The sequence below is a fragment of the Nelumbo lutea genome, chromosome 1 (genome assembly GCF_056320005.1).
Source record: "Nelumbo lutea isolate HS-2025 chromosome 1, American lotus-T2T, whole genome shotgun sequence".
Lineage (NCBI taxonomy): Eukaryota > Viridiplantae > Streptophyta > Magnoliopsida > Proteales > Nelumbonaceae > Nelumbo > Nelumbo lutea.
In genome coordinates this window covers 142,551,739-142,560,290 of record NC_142684.1, presented here as the reverse complement: position 1 = coordinate 142,560,290, position 8,552 = coordinate 142,551,739, and the positions used below count along the sequence as shown (strand labels likewise).

General features: G+C 39.6%; 1 long non-coding RNA gene across 2 annotated transcripts; it reads left to right on the top strand.

Annotated features, from left to right (window-relative positions):
* The first annotated feature begins 6,804 nt into the window (after nucleotides 1–6,804).
* LOC148878032 (uncharacterized) lies at nucleotides 6,805–8,269 on the top strand. Of its 2 annotated transcripts, none has more exons than XR_016105160.1 (3): nucleotides 6,805–7,003; nucleotides 7,137–7,423; nucleotides 7,698–8,269. It is a non-coding gene; the product is annotated as an uncharacterized LOC148878032 (long non-coding RNA). The 2 variants fall into 2 exon arrangements; XR_016105161.1 differs by having other exon boundaries at nucleotides 6,860–7,003; nucleotides 7,183–7,423.
* The last annotated feature ends 283 nt before the right edge of the window (nucleotides 8,270–8,552 follow it).

The window sequence follows — 8,552 nt, the reverse complement described above, 5'->3', positions numbered from 1 at the left end:
AAATGGGTGACAAGCAAGACACCATTCCTAAAGTTCAGAACTTAATAATGATCGACCAATTTGAGCTAGTCCTGAATAAGTTAGACATCATAGCCCAACGGTTGGACAATATATGGTGTTTGGTAGGAGGCCACCACAGGGTGGCCGCCTCGTTGGAATCCATAGACAACGGAAAGCAGTCCACTCATATCCCACTAAACCAGCACTTGGGAGCCCTGAAGGAGGCTAACCCTTCAAAATCTGACAACAGCAGCTGAGGGGGTGACCCCATGGGGTCCCTCGCTGAGTGCAGGAACCACAACCATCAGCATCGTCACGTGGCAACCAAATGGGACAATGACGGGTACTCGGGACACTATAGTCCCCCTCCAAGGGTGAAAGGTTAGCGCCACACCTCTCCCCACTGCTTTTCGACCTTTGGGACCTCCTTAATGATTTTTGACGCATCCCATACAAGAGAGAACCAAGACCAGGATGAAGCAATGATGCCATACATCGACCAACGCCTTAAAGATATTCAGGCATAGATTGGCACCATTCAGGATCAGCTTCAGCAAGTAAAGGAGGGTCGGGGTAACACCTCCATCAGTTGCCATGCCTCATTCAGTCGGATGGAGGCCTTCATGGATTTCATCATCTCCGAGCCCCTCCTGTTGAATTTCAAGGCCCCGACGCTAGAGACCTATGATAGGAGTACATACCCTGAGGACCACCTAGAAAGCTTTCAGGCCCTTATGCTCCTACACGTATACTTCAACAAACTCAAGTGCTGAGCCTTCCAGGTCACATTCAAGAGAGTAGCACACTGATGGTTCTCAACACCGACTCCATACTCCATCAGTTCTTGGGATCAGTTCATGGACCTCTTCCTAGGTTACTTTGTAAGCAATCGATAATGTAAGAAAATTGTCATCTCCCTAATGTTCGTCAAGCAAAAGCATAGGGAAAGTCTTTAGGCATATATAAAGAGATTCAACCAGGAGGAACTCAAGGTCAAGGACCTAGACACCTCGGTCTCCATGCACACAACCATCAGTGGCCTTTGACCTAGACTCCACATCTAGTCCATTTCCAAGACTTCGCCCAAGACCAAAGCCAAGTTCTTGAAGAAGGTCCAAAAATACATCACCGCTGAGGAGGCCGAAGCTAACAAATGCCTCCAAGATCCGAAAGCAAGGCCTAGTGACAAGAAGAGGAAGGAAGGGGGTGGCCACAATGACGACCCCACCAACAAGGGCGGTAAGAAGAGGCTGTCGGCCCCTTTCCTTTGACAAGTACATGCCACTAAACTCATGAACGCACATACTATTACAAATAGGGAAAGAAGAATTCATGAAATGACCATCCAAGTTGAAAAGGAACCCGAGGGGAAACCCCAAGAAGTACTACAAGTACGACCATGACACCAAGGACTGTTACAAGCTCAAGAATGAGATCGAGTCCCTCATTTGCCACTGGCATTTAAAAGATTATGTTGAGGGCAATGCCCTAGCATCATCCTCGCAATAGCCACATGCCAGGCCCCACGCTCATTGCCCACTAGCCAGAGTCATTGAAGACATAGTTGGGGGCTCGGCCTCGAGGAAAGCATCTGCCTTGTCTCAAAAGGCATATGCTAGGTAGTGTAACATTCAAAGCCCATCACTGAAGAGGCTGAGGCCGGAGGACCTCATCTCCTTCTCAAATGATGGCCTATAGGGGGTATTTGTGTCCCATGATGATGTTGGTGGTGTTAATGAACATCGCCAAATACATGGTGAAATGGATCCTCATAGACAACGGCTCCTCAACCAATATCCTATTCTATGAGACATTTGAGAAGATGCAATTGACACCAAACTGAATGCAGCCAATTGACATGCCTCTTGTTGGGTTTTCCAAAGAAACTGTTAGATTTGATGGAAAGATAACCTTGCCAATCACTATAAGGACCGAATCCCGGCACGTCACTCGAATGATTGAGTTCTTATTCGTAAAAATAGGTTCACCTTACAATGCCATCACAAGAAAGCCAACCCTTTACACACTTAAGGCAGTCATCTCGTCTTACCACCTCACCATGAAGTTCCCCACAGAGCATGGTGTAGGGGTAGTTAGGGGAAATCAACAAGTTTTTAAATAGTGCTACGTTACGGCGTTAAAAGCCAAGAACAAATAAGCCCTACCACTAGAGGGGCTTAACCTCAGGGACGAACTGTCTAGTTGAGGCCAATTGGTAGAAAACCTTATCTCGGTTCCCCTAAACAAGGCTAAACTCGAGAAAATGGTATGAGTTATGTCTCACCTCCCTCAAGACACTTTCCGAATTGGTAAGCTTCTTCAAAGCCAATACCGACATGTTTGCTTGGTCCGCTGCTGATAGCCAAGACTTGACCCCTCGGTCATTACTCACAGGATGAACATATACCCAAGCTATAGGCCGGTTCAACAAAAGAAGAGGAACTTTGCACTGGAGCATTGGAAAGCCATCAGAGAGGAGGTAGACAAACTACTCGGTGTTGGCTTCATAAGAGAGATACACTACCCTAAATAGCTACCTAATGTGGTCATGGTGAAGAAAGCTAATGGAAAATGGCGCATATGCATTAACTTCACAGATCATAACAAGGTCTGTCCCAAAGACAGATTTCCTTTGCCAAGAATTGATCACCCTGTCGATGCCACCATAGGGTATTGGCTACTAAGCTTCATGGACGCCTTCTCTAGTTACAACCAGATAAATGTGCATCCCAATGACGAAGAGAAGACCTCATTCATCACCAAGCATGACACCTATTGCAACAAAGTGATGCTTTTTGGTTTAAAGAATGCTGAGCCCACTTACCAAAGATTGGTGAACAAGATTGTCAAAGAGCAGATGGGGAGGAACGTCTGGGCCTATGCCAACGACATGGTTGTGAAGAGTCTTAAGGGCTAGCCAGCATACATCGGACCCTGGCGAGACATTTGGGATAATGAGGAAATACAATGTGAAGCTAAACTCCACTAAGTGTGCCTTTGGGATCACCTCAAGAAAATTCCTAAGCTTTATAGTCACCCAACGGATCATAGAGGCCAATCCTAAGAAGATACAAGCCCTACTAGACATAGAGCCCCCTCGGTCAATTAAAGAAACCCAAAGGCTCACCGGCCGGGTCACAGCCTTTAGTTGATTCACGTCCAAGTCGGATAGCTGGTGCATACCCTTCTTCTGGCCATCAAGAAGTTGAAGGAGTTCTAGTGGATAGAAAATTGCTAGAAAGCCTTCAAAGAGTTATAGTCCTACCTCGCGTCACCACCATTGCTCACGCAACCCATCTTGAGAGAAACCTTATTATTGTAACTCTCGGTTAGGGATGAGGCAATCAACTTGATGCTAGTTCGGGAAGACAAGGGAACTCAAAGGCCGGTGTATTATGTCAGCAAGGTCCTCAATGAGGCCGAGACCAGATACCCATAAGTAGAGAAAATAGCCTTTGTGCTAGTGGTCTCAATTAGGAAATTGAGGCCTTATTTTCAAGCCCAATAACATCTTGGTGTTCACCAACCAGCCCCTTAAGTCAATGCTCTCGAAGCCTGAGACTTCAAGTTAGATAAAAAGAAGTGGAATGCACCTTCATCCATGGCCATTTCCTTGGGTCTTCATAGGTTGGCTGATTCCAAGGATCATTTATGTGTAAATGTTGGGCCTAGATTTAGTCCATGTTGATTGGCTCAGGGGTTCACTTCTCTGAACAGTGAATTTGGCCTAGCCTCTTTTAGAGTTGGGGATAGACACTTATGGATTTGAGTGAGACCTTTGTGGAGTCCCACGCTATACAATATTAGGCCTGAAGTGGCCATGCAACACCTAGGGTCGTGAGCCTTTGAAGAAAATGGGACAAAGGCCCAATATTAATTAAGTTGTCATGTGATTTGGGTCAAACTGGGTTTGATATTGGGTATGGAGCACTCATCCTTTCATTCTCGAGAGGATAATGTTTAATTTTTAAAAGAGTCTAGATCCAATTCAGATCTAGATAATATCCTAATTAGATTAGGAGTGTGTTCCATTAAGAAATAAAAGGAGAAGATGGCAAACAAGACAAGACTACCTCTATCTCTAGTTCTTTCTTCTTCTCTTTTGTCTCCCAGGAAACCCTAAAATGACCTAGGCTTTCAAGAACCGATTTAGATCAGTTTTATTCTTTATTTTTCAAGGAAAACATAGAAGAATAGCATACTCAATTACCCTGCTCGATCCAAGCATGTTGAATAGCAAATTTGCTAAAATCAAGTGTTGCTAAATTAGTTCTCTGTACACTGTGCCATCTTCAGTTGGAAGCCGGTTTTAGGGCTGATATTGGGCATGAACATACCACCTTGGGAGCTGTGACTTGTGCTCTCCGTATCAAGTATAATCTCCCTACTCTTTGGTTTCAAATATGGTCCGGTTCAATGCAAGAATGATCCTGAAATTTTAGATTTCAAAATTACTGTGGAATTGGTTCCCTAAAAGGTTAGAAAAAAGTTTAAAATTTCAGCCAACCATCTAGCATGGTTCGGCCATCCATGTGATGAATTCTAACTCTACCTCAACACTTATATGTAATCAAGGTACTTTAACAAATTCTCATATCAAACCAAATTGCTTTAAGGCCAAACCAAACCAGACTAAATTTGGGAGTGACCATATAATGAAAAACCCCTACGAGCAAGCCATTGTACCATACATCTTGAAAGACCTTATATCCTACCTAAAGGGTAAAGATGTGTGGTACTCAATTTGGGTGATTTAGAGCTAAACGGACACACAACACCTATTGATTTGTTGTTTTCATTTACAATGCAATTTTTTTACAACTGTTTCACCTCAAAAGGGGTTACCAATTACCATATGTGATTTATATTTGTTTAGTTTGAGTCATCTAAACCTAGCACTGAGGTGACCCCTAAATCAAAACACAACACCACTATACCAAAAACCCCTATGTCCTATTTGTCTAAAGTTGGACTTGGGTTGGGAAACTTAGGCCTTGTTATCAAGTTGGGTTGGGCCCAAATCCAAGGTCCAAGATTTATGTTAGGCCTCAATTTGCCACTTTGCCTTGTGTCTAACCCAGTTTCCCAAATTATGCTCTAACTAGCAGAGACCCATGAGACACACGGGCTTTACTAAACGAAAATTAAACAATAGAAACACATAAGAATGGACCATTATTTTATATTTTAATTTTTTAAATGATTAATAATTATTTATATTTTATATACTATTTTTAATATTTTTTGCAATACAACAACAACAACAACAACAATAAAATAATAAAATAATAATAATAACAATAACAATAATAATAATAATAATAATAATTAATTTTAGCTAGCGTTGTTCATCAAACCGATGAAACTGACCAAACTGAATAACCTGAACCAACTCGACCTGAGTTGGTTGGTTTTCTAGTATTTTTGGTTGGCTTAGGTTCAACCACTCCCCAACCTAACCAGGTTGTGTCAGTTTCGGTTTGGCCATTTGTTAAGAAATCAAAATCGAACCGAACGACCATAAATATATATTAATATTTTATATTTTAAATAAATTTTTAATATGGGGAAGTGGGAAAATTCCCATATTTCTTAGTATAAAATATTTTATATTATAAATTTAAAATTTTCAATGTATTTTTTAATAATAACACTATATTTTTTTTAAACTTAACTTTAATTTTTTTAAGTTTAAGTCTCTTGAACCAACCAACTAAACCAAAAATCAACCCAAATTGATATAACTAGAGTTGGCCAGTTTTAACTAATGGTTAATTGGTTCCGAGTGACCAACAAACTCGATCCATGAACACTCTTAATTCAACTAAATTAATAAACTAATCTCCAATAAATAATAATGGTTTAATCTCCAAAATTTTGTATTGATGAATAATTAATTACTGAAAAGTTAGAACCAATTGATATTTCAACTATTGTAATTGAAATAATTTTCTAAAAATAATTATAGTCAATTTTAGATAATAATAGTAATATTTAATTAATTTCATATAAAATTTAAAATTAATATTGAAATATTGAAAATTTTCATTAATATCAGTAATTTTATTAGTAATTTTTAATTCTTTATGCCTTTTTGTGTTTTTTAATAGTTTTAAATTCATTTTTAAAATTATTTTGCATTTTTGGTATTTTCAGTATTTTTTTGGATAATTTATAGTAATTTTTTTTTTTCATTTTCAGTAATTATTCAACAATTTTCATTTATATTTCAATAAATTTCACATAAAAAGTTAATCAATTTTTTAATAATTCCCAGTTTATTTTTAGTAATTACGGAAAATTAATTAAAACTACTTGCTAGTATTTTTTATTAATTCCAAAATATCTTTCAGAATTAATTTGCAATTAATGTTCATTTTCATAATTATTGTGGATTTTCCTATTTTTAATTATTATTAGTTATAATAATAGTTATTAACATTTAAGTAATCAGTTAACCAAATTTATTTAATTAATAAAAATTAATTACTAGTTACTGATTACTAATTATTAATTGGGATTTTTATTTATAATAACAACAATTAATTAATTAATTAGTAAATCGAATTGATTTAATTGATATATAAATATATATTAACAATTAGTAATTTGCAACCTAAATAAAAATAATTGATGAATACTAATTATTAATTAATAATGAGTAATTGGTTAATCAGTCAGTAACTATTAAATAAAATCGGGTTCGATTGGAAACCAAATCGGCAGCACAACTGAACCGGGTTCTGTTAGAAACACACACTACAACAACATATATAAACTTAACCCAACTCGGCAACACAGACCGACCCGATTGCATACGATTGTCTTCTTAACCCGACTGCCATCACGTCGTTCGCTCGACAGGGTGATGACAACAACATATTAGGGATGGTAGGAATGCTTGAAATGAGTGGTAGGTCATCAAAACGACGCCGGCGACCAATATTTCTAGCAAAGCAGACCCTTTTAGGCTTGAATGGTCGGTTGTCTTTAACGTTTTGAGGTAAGAAAACCCCCCTTGTTTTGTCGGAACAACTCCTACAACCATTTTTTTAAGGGTAACTTTTTGTCTTGAATATCACTAAAGATGATATTTTTATAAAATAACAAAAATAAGGTAACATTTTTTGAAAAAGATCAGAGAAAGGCAATGACACCGTTCATCGTCTTCCTCTTCCCAAGTGCCCCGCATTTGCATCGGACTCTCACTACAGAGTCTTCAGCGATCTGGTGGACTCTCAAGTCGCAGCAATGCCAATCAACCCGATCGCGTTTTCTCCAACTCTGTCGAGCAGCCCTGTGATACAGAGTAGAGGAAAAAGACCCAGGAGTGGGAGTGACTTCTTCCAACTACCTAGCTCCAACCCAAGTACGACGACGGTGCAGCTTCCTCTAGTTCCAACACCCGGAATGCATCTTAAAGGTAAGATTGATTGATCTAGGTATAACTTTTCTTTCCTTCTTATTTTTTATTTACTTTTTCTTTTTGTCATTAAGTAAAAGCAAATGCAAAACTAATAAAGTAAGAACGAAGGAAACAGGGGACAGTAGTTGGAATTCTCTACCATATGAAGACACTTGACAGAAAGACAGACAGATGTTTAGAGGATTTTAACGCTCGGCCCTTTCAGGGCTCAGCGAATCTGGACAAACATTCGCATTTAGAAAAAATAAATTCTAAGAGATTGTATTTGCAGGTGATGGATCTCAGGCTTAGTCTCATGCTGGTGATCCTCAACATCAACATCCTCCAGTCGCGGCAGGGGTTTATGAGACTGATGAGTTAACAACCACTGTGGATGCATTGCAGAACGCCCTTCTAATACTAATCCACAATATGTCAGCCCTTCAAGAGAACGGTGTCACCGCCTGTGCCCCTGGTGAGAGCTCTCAAGACCGGAACAGCAACCGCGAAGGAGAACGCCGCTTGTGCCCTGCTCCGCCTGGACTCACCATCATGATCCCTGCTTGAGCTGTTCATCATCAGGAACAGTGTCAACCAGCAGACACTGTTCATCATCATGAACAAAGTCAGAGCTATTCAACCAGCAACCAGCAACCGCCTGGATTCACCGAGGCTTCAAATCCAGTGTATTCGGATGAATACAGAGGCAGAGGAAGAGTAAGACGATGAACAGTAGTGTCATTGTCCTTCCCATAATGTTCAAAGGTAAAAATCGTCCCCTGTTTTGGTCTGTAACGATTGGTGGTATCTAATGGTATGTTGTTAACAAGTTAGAAGCAATGAAATCGTGTGGGTTCAATTAGATACCGAACCGTGTTCCATAGACAACAAAAATAGGTACTATTTAAACCGGCCCGTTAAAGCGACCTGACCTGACTTGGGTGTCTTCTTAACCCAAAGTGGTTCACGTCGTTCGCTGGACAAAGCGACGATGACAACATATCAAGGGCGATCGAGAAACCAAAAAATAAACTGGTTTTTACCCCATCTGAATGAATACAGAGGTGAAACAATAGTTAAGTTTCAATAGGTGGAGTTCAGTGGAGTTGAGCGACGGAGCGTGTGTCCAAACATGATTAGAGCGGAG